Source organism: Eptatretus burgeri, chromosome 14 (genome assembly GCF_056783735.1).
Source record: "Eptatretus burgeri isolate ZD-2024b chromosome 14, Ebu_testis_v1, whole genome shotgun sequence".
NCBI classification, from domain to species: domain Eukaryota; kingdom Metazoa; phylum Chordata; class Myxini; order Myxiniformes; family Myxinidae; genus Eptatretus; species Eptatretus burgeri.
In genome coordinates this window covers 52,008,335-52,022,994 of record NC_140974.1, presented here as the reverse complement: position 1 = coordinate 52,022,994, position 14,660 = coordinate 52,008,335, and positions in this window count along the sequence as shown.

Sequence of the window (14,660 nt, the reverse complement as noted above, 5' to 3'; positions counted from 1 at the left end):
ATATATATACATATATATATATATATATATATATATATATATATATGTATATATATATATATATATATATATATATACACACATAACAGATTCCAAAACTGTGCTGTTGTAAACATGCCCAAACCAAATTAGTATCATGAGAAAACACAAATCCCTTAACTGCTTCCACCTGAAATTGACTTTTCCTTCATCCAACGTGTTCACATGGGTCTTTATAAAATTATTGGGGGGGGGGGGGGTGAGGGGAAGATAGATGACATTCATGATAGAAATAAAGTAGTTATACAGACATCAATTGGTGAGAATCTATCCAAACACCCTACAGGTTTTTTTGACCTCAATTCAAAATGGACAAACTGAGTACAAGATAATAGTGTCAGCAATGGTATGACTTTAAAAATAAAAAAGACCTTTTAAAAGAATAACCCAAATGATAGTTCCCAGAAGAACGAATCTTGCACATCAGTGTCAGAAACCGATCAACCTCTATCATAATGCGGAGTGCGTAGACCTCAGAAGATCAACCAAGTGCACAACGTCATTTCATCTCATCCGCAGGTTCGTTCACATTTTTTTTTTTAACCACAGCTCAACTCCCAAGGGAAGAACATGCACCAAGGGCAGTGGCACACACTGCACAACATACGACTCCTCATATTTTGATATACTTTGTTCAAAATTCTTTGTTCAAACCGCTTTGGAACAAAACAAGACAGGGTTCTCATCTCCCGCACTCCTTCATCACCGATCATTACCATGAAAATAAATAATTATTGCCTTGCATCAGCAGGTGAGGAAACATATACATGATATAATTTCTCCATACTCTGAACAAGGGTAAGTAGAAAGATGTAGGAAGATTTGAATCTGTTCACGGATGACTGGGCTTTCACTGCTCCGTCAATGGTGATCCAAAGACAAGGACCAAGACCATAACATCTTGTTGTGTCCATGGAGTATGACGTATGAGTACCAGATGAAGAACAAATTGTTTCAGGTTATGGTATGACAAGTGTGTGTGTGTGTGTGTGTGTGTGTGTGTGTGTGTGTGTGTGTGTGTGTGTGTGTGTGTGTGTGTGTGTGTGTGTGTGTGTGTGTGTGTGTGTGTGTGTGTGTGTGTGTGTGTGTGTGTGTGTGTGTGTGTGTGTGTGTGTGTGTTGAAGTGAAGTAAGATGACAAAGTGCAAGGAAGAAGCTGATGGACATACTTATACATGAATGTCCCTGCGTGTGCCATTTGTTTAAATCATTAAAGCCTGTATCTCACTGGGCTGCGACAGCTCATTACAAAATGTGAACGGGATTCTCCAAAATGTCTGGAAACGTTCGCAGTGGTTCTCAATTTCAGACGTCGCTCTGGTGTCACTTGAATTTTGAACACGTTCAAAAAATTCGTGCGACAAATTTTCTCTCAAAATAGTCACAGAGTCGTCGCGGTTGTCTTGAACACTTCTCAATTTAGTTTCTGTGAGTCAGAAGGTGCGACAAATGTGAGACAACTTTGTGAGGGATTGGCGACCTATGAAACTAAATTGTGACTGATTGGAGAAAAAAAAATGATAATCTGTCCTGGGACCCCTGAGAGCGCGACAAAACTGCGATTCAATAGAGAATATTTTCGGAAGAAATTGCGACATAACTGAGGTCATAATTCATTTATTAAAGTCTTTTGCTACAATATGTTGTTCTGTTATTTCAAAAGAAATTAATCAGAAATCTGCACAATGTATTGTCTACTCAATTTAATATATACATAGAAATCCACATGTTATCCATGCAATGTAATGTAGATAGATTCACAATATTTCAATCCAGATATGACCAAAAACAAAAACAACAAACTCATAGTCCAAATTGTAAAACCAGCATTGTCTGTCCTCTTTCTCTCCTGTTCTGAGTAATGGCCTTCAATGCAAACTTTTCACCTTCCCATCATTCCTTTCACCTTCCCATCATTCCTAAACCACGTCACACATATTTTTACATAAATTAGGTCACACACAAAATATGGTCACACCCACAAGCCCCTATCAAGGCAGATGAACAATTGGGTCACACACAATGTTTGTGGGTGCAACGTTGACAAGTAACAGAACACTTTGAACAATCAGGCTTGGTCAGCATTCTCCTGTCATCCCACCATCCTGTTCTGCCAGGGCACAGCTCTCACACCATTGTAGTACTCAGTCAGGTACTCTCTTACTCGTTTCCCAACTGACAATATGATTGCTGGAAGGGAGAGGCTATATATATATATATATATATATATATATATATATATATATATATATATATATATATATATATATATATATGTATATATATATATATATATGTATATATATATATATATATATATATATATATATATATATATATATATATATATATATATATATGTATATATATATGTATATATATATATGTATATATATATATATATATATATATATATATATATATATATATATATATATATATATATATATATATATATATATATGTATATATATATATATATGTATATATATATATATATATATATATATATATATATATATATATGTATATATATATATATATGTATATATATATATATATATATGTATATATATATATATATATATATATATATATATATATATATGTATATATATATATATATATATATATATATGTATATATATATATATATATATATGTATATATATATATATATATATGTATATATATATGTATATATATATATATATATATATATATATATATATATATATATATATATATATATATATATATATATATATATATATATATATATATATATATATATAGTCCCGATTTCTCAATTGTCATGCACAGTTGTCGTGCGACTGTTGCACGACCGTCGTGCGACCATCGCGCGACAGTTGTATGTGCCAAAAACATCTCAGTTTTGTCACCTGAACGTCGCGCGAATGTCGTGCAACATATATGCGAACTCCAGGCGAAGTTCATCCCAAATTTCGCCGGGAGTTCGTGGGACATTCGTGAGACATACGCAAATGTGTTTTAGTATAAATTCAGTGTGATTCCAAGTGAAAATTATCGGTTTTATCACAATTTGGTGTCTCCAACTAGTCGCGAGCTGTCACAGCCCAGTGAGATACAGGCTTAAGAGTCAGTGTTAAGTCTAGCAAAAAGAGGTGCAGTGTGGTCTCGAGGATGAGAGAAGGTACAAATCCTTAATGGAAGATTTACCGTGATCAGCATGCCGCGCATCTGAATATCCACTTCTGCACCCAGGCCACTTGGTGTGTGTTCAGAATCAGAGATCAGATATTTGGGAGCCAGTTACGATGGTTTTCATGTTGTGAGGAACCGAGATCATCACACATACTATGATCACACATACTATGATCATGTAACAGCCATTAATAATCACCAGAATGGAATTCACATTCAGGAGACCATTTCACCCACACAGGGTAATACTCCTCTTGAGTGAGGACACCAGTAGTTCTCGTTTGTCATGATGAAATCCTGATGGTTCTGTTCCTATATCTGCTGCAAACCACTCCAATACAATTACTCAAGCACATCTGGTACCTCATTGGGCAATGTTGACTCAGATAGATTTCATACATAGTTCAAAGAATAAATTAACTGAGCCAAGCTGAGGAAGCAGGCCGGACAGTAAGCGTTTGCCATGCAAAATTCAAACATTTAAAATTGCAAGTGTATGGAAAAAGAACAGCAAAAATAACTAGATATCCCCAACAATTTATGTATCTACTTGAGACTTCAAAAATGCTTGAAATTCGTTTTGCAAGTGATACCTTTTTGTCTGCCCAATTAAACTTCATTCCCAAACACGTGATAACTATCACTGCATTCATAACTAGAATGGCACTCAGGAGAGCGCATACTCCGCCAGGCTGAACAGTTTACGTTTTTTATCCCACTGATAGGCCGGATCTGGATCCGGACCTGAACCAAAATCTAATGAGCTTGTTCTCATCACCAAACCAACTCGTCCTCCAAATTGTCTGAATCCGTCCACAACTTTTTTTAGATATCCTGCTCTCATTTTGGTTCTCTGAATGGTGAAGAATCACTTTTTTGAAAATTATAGTATCTGGATGTTCATCAAAATCGAATCAATTAGTCATTGGCACACTCCCAACCTGTCCAATTTCATCTGAATCCATCCACAACTTTTTGAGGTATGCTACTCACAAACACACAAAAACAGAGAAGTTAAAATACAAACAGGGGTGAAAACATAACTTCGGTGGTGGAGGTAAGAATGCACTTTCCAGCTTGAAACAAAACAAGCAGAGCCCGTTCCAATCCTAACTTACTTACTCAAGCATCAAAGTACTTTTTAATGGCACTTTGCAAAACCACACTGATGGACAAAATATCCACACTCAATCAATCAAGAAAAGGGTGGGGGGGGGTAACACGGAGAAAGGTTGCCTGAAAGGCCCACCCTGACATCTCAGTCTTGACCAAGCCCAAGCGGCTTTGCCACTCCAGCAGAAGAAATGTGTTCCATTATCAAAATTAAATTAGTATGATTAGGAATAAAAGGCTCATGTTGCAAACTGAGCACTCGTTGACTGAGAATAGCAATATTTAAGTTTAACTATAATTGCTGGCATAATGGTTAGAGCGTCTGCTCTGAGTCTGGGAGGTCGGTAGTTCGAATCCGACCCTGGCCGAGGCATGCCAAAGATTTTCAAAATGGTGCTTCCTTGCTTGATGCTCAGCACTAAGAAAGCATAGAGCACAGACAAACAACCATAGGTTGGCAACCATTGTGCAGGTTTTATGGACCAAATGGCCTCCTCCTGCATTTAGGTTCCTTGTAAGGAAACTACTACCAAAAGGAAGAATGCAAATGAAAAACATTATAAGAAATACAATACAATGGGAGGATTTCAAGATGCTAACTGGTTAATTCTGAAAGCCCTATGGACATCACAACATGCAGAAGAAGCTGCGCAGCAGCTGCACACTTATCGAAAAAAATTTTAAGGCAAGAAATATAACGTCATACATGGAAAACAATCAAGCTAGGGAGAGGGGAAGTTGAATGAGTTAGTTAGGTTACAGCAAACATACAAATCTCATTCACACAATGGGCAAGTGGAGGTACCACATGGAAGGCAGCAACACCTGTCTATGTTAACGTTTATAAGCAAAGCCAAAGTACAGCTGCCTGTTAATGACAATGTTCTCCACACCGTTAAGACCTGAAACATGAATGTTAACATGTGCATGTTAAACAGATGTGGCGTGTGTCCTTTCCGGGCCGGTCGGACTGTTTGGGTCGATTGCAAAAGACGGTGAGACTGCTGGATCTCGGTCCTTTAGCACATTCAGTGTGCTTCACTACCAGCACAAGATAGTGACTGGCATGAGCACCACGGCTGGTTTGGGCAGGAATGTGGGACTTGGCCAGGTTGCTGGAAAGAACTGGCCTGCTTTTCACGAAACACACCGTGAGATCTTGAAAGTCCAACAGAGGCAAATGCTAGTTGACGAGACACCCAGCTTAGTGTCCTATCTGACAATTGCCATTGGAGTTCTCAGAATCAGAATTACCATCTCCTGTCTTTTCATCAATGGTCTCTTGTTCAAATTCAAACACTCCCAGTGATAGCATCTGCATTAACTTGCCTCCGATCCTTATTTGCACACAACGCAGCGGTTCAAGCAATTTCAAGGAAAGCCAGAGCAACCGAAGCGCGGTGTTGTACTTGTCACAACATGCCGTGACATGAAGCAGGATTCGGCGATTAACTTGCGGAAAAGCTGAAAATTTTCAATCGGAAAAGAACAGATTTCATCAAAGCCGGTCAGCAGACCAACATTTAATTATACATGGACATGATAATGGAGAATACTTTACACTTGATAGTTACAAATCCATGCCTATTATTGGACAGTACAGATCAACATCATAATCTGGAATGACGTCCAACATCCCGCGATACGATGTGTCCAAAACTTAAGACTCGACTCCCAGGCCTGAGCTCACCTGGCACACCAGAGGGTGACAGTTTTTCTTATCACAATGACCAGGACCAACTGACTACACAAAAAGCACACGACTTTAGCATCCTAAAAAAAATGGCTTTCCATAGTTCCTTTAGGCCTGTGGTGATGTTTAAAATGTTTTGTAGGGAAGCACAACCATTTAACCACAAGTCTGCTCACGATCCAAAAGCCTAGTCAATGCCGTGAAACAAACATACATCATAAAAACAAATGCTTCTTCATAAAAGCAGGATTCCGGTGTTCAACAGGCTAAGACTAGATATTTTTTTACATGGGAAGAACCAATTTTACACAAGTCTAACAGCACCAACACAACTGAACAGACTTCCTTCAATGTATACTGCATATTAAGTGTTATTGTCTAAAATTTGCCAGTCGACAGTACTCACAAGGAGGCACAAGACTACACAGGTCAGACAAGCCTAAATTGATCGGGACCTGCAAATGAGCGGACTATGCGGACTGCCGAACAGGGCAGTGTGTTCATCTAAAATCTCACACCTGCAATATCCTGCTGCAAACCTTCACATTGGCAGGTCACAAGCATTCCTTACATATCTGTTCCAATCAAAATACAAATAAGATGCATCGAAGTGCAAGAAACGATTGTGGGGGCGTTCCATGTCAAAGGTACACATTTTTCAGCGAAATTTGACACAGTCTCAGATTTCACTCTTTTTTGTGCAAGTGTTTGTATCCACGGTAAAACGTGTCAATTTTCAGATCTGGGGGCCCATTTTAGGGCCCCCTCCAAATTTGGGCACCCCCGGTTGACCCACAATCTTCCAATGGCCATATCACAGGTTGTAGTGGTCTGATTTGGATGATCTTGGTATCAAAATGCTTGTAAAGGAGAGCTCTTTCGAACCACGTAAAGTAAAATCACTCCAAAACAGTAATTCAAAAAGTTATAGTTTTGGGCACCCTTTGACCTTGGGCCCCCGTCCCCCATCCAAACCGATGATCCCGATTTTTTCGTGTGAGAATACCCCTTCATATACTCAAACACCTCAGCATAAATTAAAATGGGATCTCAATGGGTTCATGTGTGATGATGGTTTTATTGTTCGGGGTCCACATATCACTAATTCTTGATTCGACATTGGGCGACGTTTGCAGTCATCGTTCCAATGACGTCACCTGCTGGCAGGCGACTTTATGTCTGAAATTGACAATCATCATCTCTGGACTATTATATATATATATATATATATATATATATATATATATATATATATATATATATATATATATATATATATATATATATATATATCTTCTTCTTCCGGCTGCTCCCGTTCGGGGTCGCCACAGCGGATCATCTGTATGATCCGCATAGTGATTTGGCACATGTTTTACACCGGATGCCCTTCCTGACGCAACCCTGGTCGCTTCTTACGACACAGGGATATGGTACACCTATTTTAACCAGTGTATACACCGGCCCAGTACACTGGTACTCATTTCGCCGACTTCGGAAGGATGACAGGCTGAGTCAACCCCCTGGTGTATTAATTCAGTGGCCCAACGGGGCTTGAACTCAGGACCTTTTGGATCCCAAGCAGCTGCCCTAACCACTGCACCAACACCAGGTATATATATATATATATATATATATATATATATATATATATATATATATATATATATATATATATATATATATATATATATATATATATATATATATATATATACATACATACATACATACATACATACATACATATATATTGCATCATTTGCGAAAAATTATTCTGCCTATTGTGTCTATTGATTTTTAGGTGTACATTTTTTGTATAACAATCATCGAATTAAGTTATAAATGGGCTAATCTCAGTTTTTGCATATTTTGCAGTAAGCATGGCGATTGAAGATCGAAAGTAGTTCTGAAAATACTGTTGCGATCCGTTCAGCTGCCATAAAATGAAACAACGAAAAGATCTTTGCAATGTGTCAAATGATATGTTGATGAAATTTTCTTCAAAGGTGAAAAAAGATGACAGACTTTGTACTTCATGCAGAAAAAAAACTTTCTCAGTTGTCACCAGAGCGTATTGAAGAATCATCTTCGACCAGTTCGAAATATCATCAGAAGGTACTATCGAAGGCATTGCAGACTCTATTTCGACAGATGAGGACGAGGAGGTTTTTGAGCGAGAAGCAGAAGTTGACACTTAAACCAGTTGTTATCGATGATAGGCGAAAGTCCATTCGACAAAAGGAACCCAGGGTACGTTCCTGAAAAGCGAAGTAAAGTAGAAGATTCTGTACGAAAGAAATTAGAACGAGTTGCTGGACCAAGCACTGCGGAGAAAACACAAAATACAGCGTCAAAATGTGATGAAAACTGCATGCCAGAGGTGATCAAAAGCCTGAAAGAAAAATGTTGTTTCGAGCCGTTCAGAGCAAATACGTATACTGACAATATTTGCTAGGAATATGAGCATCAGAGGCATGATGAGTGAATTCAGTTGCTCCCAAAGAATGGCTATGCAAGCCAAAATTTTAGAGAAAGAAAATGGTATGCTATCATCTCCAAATCCCAAAGGGTAAAATATTGCCTGACAAAGTGAAATCCGCCATAACCGAATTTTACCGAAGTGATGAAGTCAGCCAAGTAATGCTGGGAAAAAAGGACTGTGTGGTGGTCAGGAACGAACATGGAAAAGGCAAAATTCAAAAGTGCCTGGTACTAAACAATCTCAAGGAACTGTTTCAGAAATTTAAAGAGAAGAACGCTGGCTTGAAAGTTGGATTCGCGACGTTCGCCATGCTCCGTCCATCGGAGTGTATCCTGGCCGGTTCAGGTGGTACACACAGTGTATGTGTGTGTACGATACATCAAAATGTGAAACTCATGATGTTTGGTTCCAAAATGCCACAGATAGCCGAACTTCCTAGCTATCATGTGATAGCACGCATAGTTTGTAACCCAGCACAACCGGCATGTTATTTCAGAACTTGTAAAAGTAGCCCATCAATTGAAGACTTCAAACCCGAGCTACTGAGTGCTTATGAACTAGATGATATTGATGAAATTCAGTTTAAACGATGGACATCCACCGACAGATCTGAACTGAGCTCCATGGTCCTGCCTTTGGAAGAATTCATTAATCAATTCTGTGACCGAGCTGTGAAATTAGTGAGACACGACTTCATTGCCAAGGCCCAATCTCAGAAAAAATGAGAAAGACTATGAGAAATGATGAGAGAAAAACGATGAGAGAAAAACGATGAGAGACGATGAGAGAAAAAGAGAAAAAATGAGAAAAAATCTCAGAAATTCTGAAAAATGAGAAAGACGAAATCGGTGAAGGAGAATTTGTCATTATTGGAGACTTCTCAGAGAACTATTCGTTTGTCGTACAGGATGCGGCCCAATGATTCCATTGGAACTGCTCTCAAGCGACAATTCACCCCTGGGGTTACTATTTCAAATTAAACCACGATTCGTTCACGATTATATCCGAATGCAATACTCACGACGTTGTCCACCTCTTTCAAAGAATGCTCATTGAACACTTGAAATCTAGCTTTGGAAATGTAAAGAAACTTTACTATTTCTCAGATGGTTGCGCTGGCCAAAGAGATGCCAACTTTTGGAAATCAGAATTAGGGAGGATTTGCAACCGACACCAAATAATGTGCGCGAAGCGCACATCTCGAGCGCGGAGCGCTCGACCCTTGCGGCGGGGTCCAGGGCCCGCCTTAGGGCCCTGGAAGCTCTGGGGTTCTAGACGCTCTCTAGTGCCCTCTGAGCCCTATTTTGGAGCATTTAACATGTTAAGAATTCCCACTTTTTGAACAAAAAAAGGGGAAAATTGTGCACTTTTTAATGTTACATGTATGTTAATATTAGTAAGTTAGGGGACAATCAAAGATTAACAAAAAGCACAAAAGAAGCAATATTTTTCTTACCTTACTGGCTGGTACTACTGCTGCTTGCTTTTTCCATGGCAGCTTTGCTGAGTGACAGCTGTGTGGCTCTTTTAGCCCTTCTGATTATGTCTTTGCTGTATTCTCTCTGGTAGCAAGGGGTGCTATGAGCTAGTTTTTCAATTAAGAGAGCTTCCAGGGTTTTGACACTCAAATTGGGACGAAATTCAGTATGATTCTTCCGTACAAGACTGAGTGCCCGCTCACATGATGCGTTCGAATGAGGAATGACCAAGATTCCCTTCATCACTTTGCTCAAATTAGGATACTTCTTGGCACCAGTGCAGGGATCTGTGAGCTGTGAAATCCGATGCCACTGCTCATCCACTCTCACTGTCTCAGTAGCAATTGTAGCTATGGAGGCGTCTGCCTGGTAATGAGCGAATTCACTCTCAAGACTGTCTATGTCACTATCACCGCCACTGAACAGACAGGGGAATTTCTTGATGAAAAACTCCACACAGTCAAACCCCACTTCTTGGTGTAGCTTAACATCCAGCACCTGAGCATGCTTGGCTAATTCATCATCTAGCGGCCAGGTTTTGAAGATGTAATTGCAGGCTTTCACATAATATGAGCGAACTGCACTGAAGAAACCTTGGATGTCTGACTCACTCAGAGTGAAGGTGGATTTCTTGAGACTCCTTTGTTCCCTTATATACAGTTTGGCATCGTTCCCAATCATGAGGTCCTCATCATTCTTCTGATGATTTCTGTCAGAGAAGGGTACATTTACCAGAGCAACCGATGACACCGATGGTTTCAAAAACCGTACGAAGATATCTTTCAGAAGACCATTCAATTCTCCGTGCAGGAGATGAATACAGGGTTCGTCTCTTTGGAGCAGAAGATTCCCCTTCTCAAAAAGCTTGTTAGCATATCGAAGGAAGAAACAATAGAGTTTTGTTTGTGGAGACAAGAACATCCTGTTGACACGTTTTTCTCTAGATTCCTGCACAGTGTTTGAGGAAGATGCGCTTTTAGTTGTAGAACTCGTAGTACACTTAGCCGCAGGGCGATCACACTTGCGTTTACTGCCAGCAGAAGAGGTCAGACTCGTAGTACCAGATCCAATTTTACGTTTGAGGAGAGAGCTTGAGGTAGGTGCAGCCAAGGAAGAAGACCTCTGATTCGAAGGTTTTGCTGAGCTTCTATCAAGTGATTTGGCAAAAGCAGAACTTAACTTGGGTCTTTCTTTGCCTGTAGATGGGACTATCACAGTCTTTCTCGACTCTGAAGGGATCTGCTTTGTAGATGAACGTGATGAAGGGCCGGTGATGCTACCTGCTCTCAGCATTGGTTTTGGTGCTGTCCCTGCTGTCTTCTTCGCAGCAGATACTGCAGTGGTAGTGGTGAATGCTGCTCCACTAGTGCTTGATCCTGCAGTGCCAGTACTGGCAGTAGATACAGTGCCATCCTTCTTGCTCGTTGTTAGAGTCTTGGCTACAGTTGGTTGCATTTTTCTTCGTACTTCTTCTTTGAAGAAGAGGCGAAGTGGCTCCCACTGTTCAATCAGCCTGTCTAGGCACTGACCAAGGAACAGCCACCTTGTTGCGACATGCTTCAGAATCTTGTGTGTCGGGGCATCACAGAGTTCTTGCAGTGCTTTCACTCCTTTGACGCGTTTACTACTTTTGTTCAAGTAGTAGTAAATATCGATGAGAAAGTCATCTAATTCAATGGGTAAGGCCTGAGCCGCATTCTTGGCCGTATTGTGCATCATATGGCAAGGGCATCCCATGATGTAGCACTCTGGATTTTGTTTGTGGATATAAGCAGCGACTCCTTTGTGCTTGCCCACCATGACAGAGGCATTATCAGCACAAAAGGAAACACAATTTCCCCACGGAATTTTCCTGTCACTGAACTCATGATCAAGCAGTTTGAAAATGTTTTCTCCAGTGGAATCTTGTTTGCACACAGGCAAACTTAGCAAACCTTGCTTCACAATCCCAGCACTGTTGTCATAGTACGAAATCAGGACAGGATATAGCTGGGCCTCACCACTGTCATTGCTACCGTCTGTAGCTAGGCTAAATGGAGCTAGTCTAGCAATATCGGCAATAGATGAAGCAGTAACATTTGACAACTCACCAATTATTGCTGAAGTTTTTGTTCTTGCACATCCATACTTTGAAGCAACTTTTGAATCTGGAAACATCTTTTGAAATAGAGGTCCAGCATGATCTGAGACTGATATGGGCAAGTTATGTTCCACAATAAATCCACTAAAGAGAAGTTCCGCTCGGGTAACATCCTCTTCCTCGCTTGTCCCTTGTTTGGTGAAATAATTCAGAAGTGTACCGGTACTCGTGCTCGAAGATCTCTCCTTTGCAATGTCTGTGTGCCGTTTGCTTCCAACGTGCTTCCGAATATCATCGCGACCTCCGTGCTCAACTGAAATATCAACGCTGCATACTGTACAATACGCATGATGAATTCCTCTTTCAGACTTTTGAATACACGGGTATTGGAGACTGTATTCGGTCTTGTACTTCTGAGACCATTTCTTGGTCTTCGTAATCAACAGAGGGCTTGAAGCATCGGTAGCTTCGAAGTCGATGTTCCACAGCTGCAGCGCGACTCGTAGAACTCTAGCGGCTGTTAAACACCGCACGGTGGTCGCGACCGCCGGGCTGGTACGGGGCCCAGCTGCATGCAGTGAGCGTATCGCATGCATATACACTGTGCATACATACCGCATGCACTGTATTGCACACATACCGCATGCAATAATCTCAGTGCATGATCGCATAAGCGAGATCCAGACCCAATGTTTCGCTGCTCCTCATTTGAATTTGCAATTTTTTACGTACAATTTGGTAGCAGCGAACGTTATGGAGTTACCACATGCTATACGTAGCAGACGATGCTTTTCATTCAATTCTCATACTAGTACATTCTGATTAGTGAACAGTGCAAAAATATCAAAATTTCGGGAGGATAAGGATAGTGATCGTAAGGGCGGGAGTTTGGGTGAATTTTCGGAAGCCTCCCGATGAAATCGGGAGGGTTGGCATCTGTGCAATATAAGAATTGCAAAGCCTTCATAAACCTATGTCGTCAAAAATCAGAGCATGGTATTGATGCAGAATGGCATTTTGTTGCCACAAGTCATGGCGAGGGCCCTTCAATTGGCGTGGGAGGTACAGTCAAACGAGAAACAACACGTGAGAGCCTGCGTAGACCTTACGACAGTCAAATTATTTCTCCAAAAGATCTTTTCGCCTTTGCTGAAAATGGTTTGAATGAAATGAAGTTCGGTTACGGGATCCAAGAGGCGTATGATGAGGAAGAACGAAATCTTGAAGAAAGGTTAAAATCGGCCAAAACCATAACTGGAACTCAAAAACTTCATGCTTTCATCCCTATTTCTGAAACTGCTCTTCAAGTACGCTAATTCAGCCTTAGTGAGGAATACCGTATCGAGTCAGCTATTTCAAAATCTACACCAACTTTTAATGGGAGACTCTCAGGTTATGTCACAGTGCACTATGATGGAAAATGGTGCCTTGCCCGCATCATGGAAGCCTTTCAGGACACTCATGAAGTGAAAGTGAATTTTCTTCATCCCAACGGGCCCGAAAATAGTTTATTTTTTCCTGACATTGAAGATCACTGCATTTTAGACATTTCTGATATACTTCTTTCCGTAGAACCAAAAACTGCTACAGGTAGAACCTACACAATCAGTAAAAAAGAAACATAGCTGTCAAATAAAACATTCGTTGGCAAAAAATCTTGACTATAATATGCTAGGAAAAACTCTTACTCATACTAGTATCGCTTCCAGTTCCTGCATGTGCATGTGGAAAATGTATCTACAATATACTGATATAGTGTATTGGAAATCTTGTGTTCAAATATTGTGCTATGTATTGTGGCATATTGTGTGTCCAGCACCCGAGTCCCCGAACAATAAAACCATCATCACACTTGAACCCATTGAGATCCCATTTTCATTTATGCTGAGGTGTTGGAGTATATGAAGGGGTATTCTCACACGAAAAAAATCGGGACCATCGGTTTTGGCGGGGGAGCGGGGGCCCAAGGTCAAAGGGCACCCCAAACTATAACTTTTTGAATTCGTTTCGGAGTGATTTTACTTTAGCATTTCGAAAGATCTCGCTTTTACGAGCATTTTGATACCAAGATCAGCCAAATCGGACCACTACAACCTGTGATATGGCCTCTGGAAGATTGTGGGGCAGCTGGGGGCACCCAAATTTTGGGAGTCCCCTAAAATGGTAGGAATATGAGCATCAGAGGGATGATTGATTGATCAGAGGGATGATGGGCCCACAGGTATAAAAGTTGGTATTTTGAGTCTTTTTTACCCAAGTGAATAAATGACCAACATATGGGGAGAAAATGAGGTATTAGTGTCAGGAGGGTGTGTACACTTGACATGGAATACCCCTGTGCATAAACCGTCCATCTGGCGATACAAGCGAGCAGTTTTTTTGACATCAGCTTATTGCACAAAAATATTTTTCAGATTCTGATATAACCACACAAAGATAAAAGTCCCCAAATGAGTTGGTACATTAAGTTCAAGCGACCAGCCCCCAAGCACCGGGCCATCGTGCTGTGCTGCGAGCGTGGTCTAAGGCCTAAGTCACATTTGCTCTACGGCAAGGATACGGCGGCTGTACGCCCTCTGAATTGACAGAA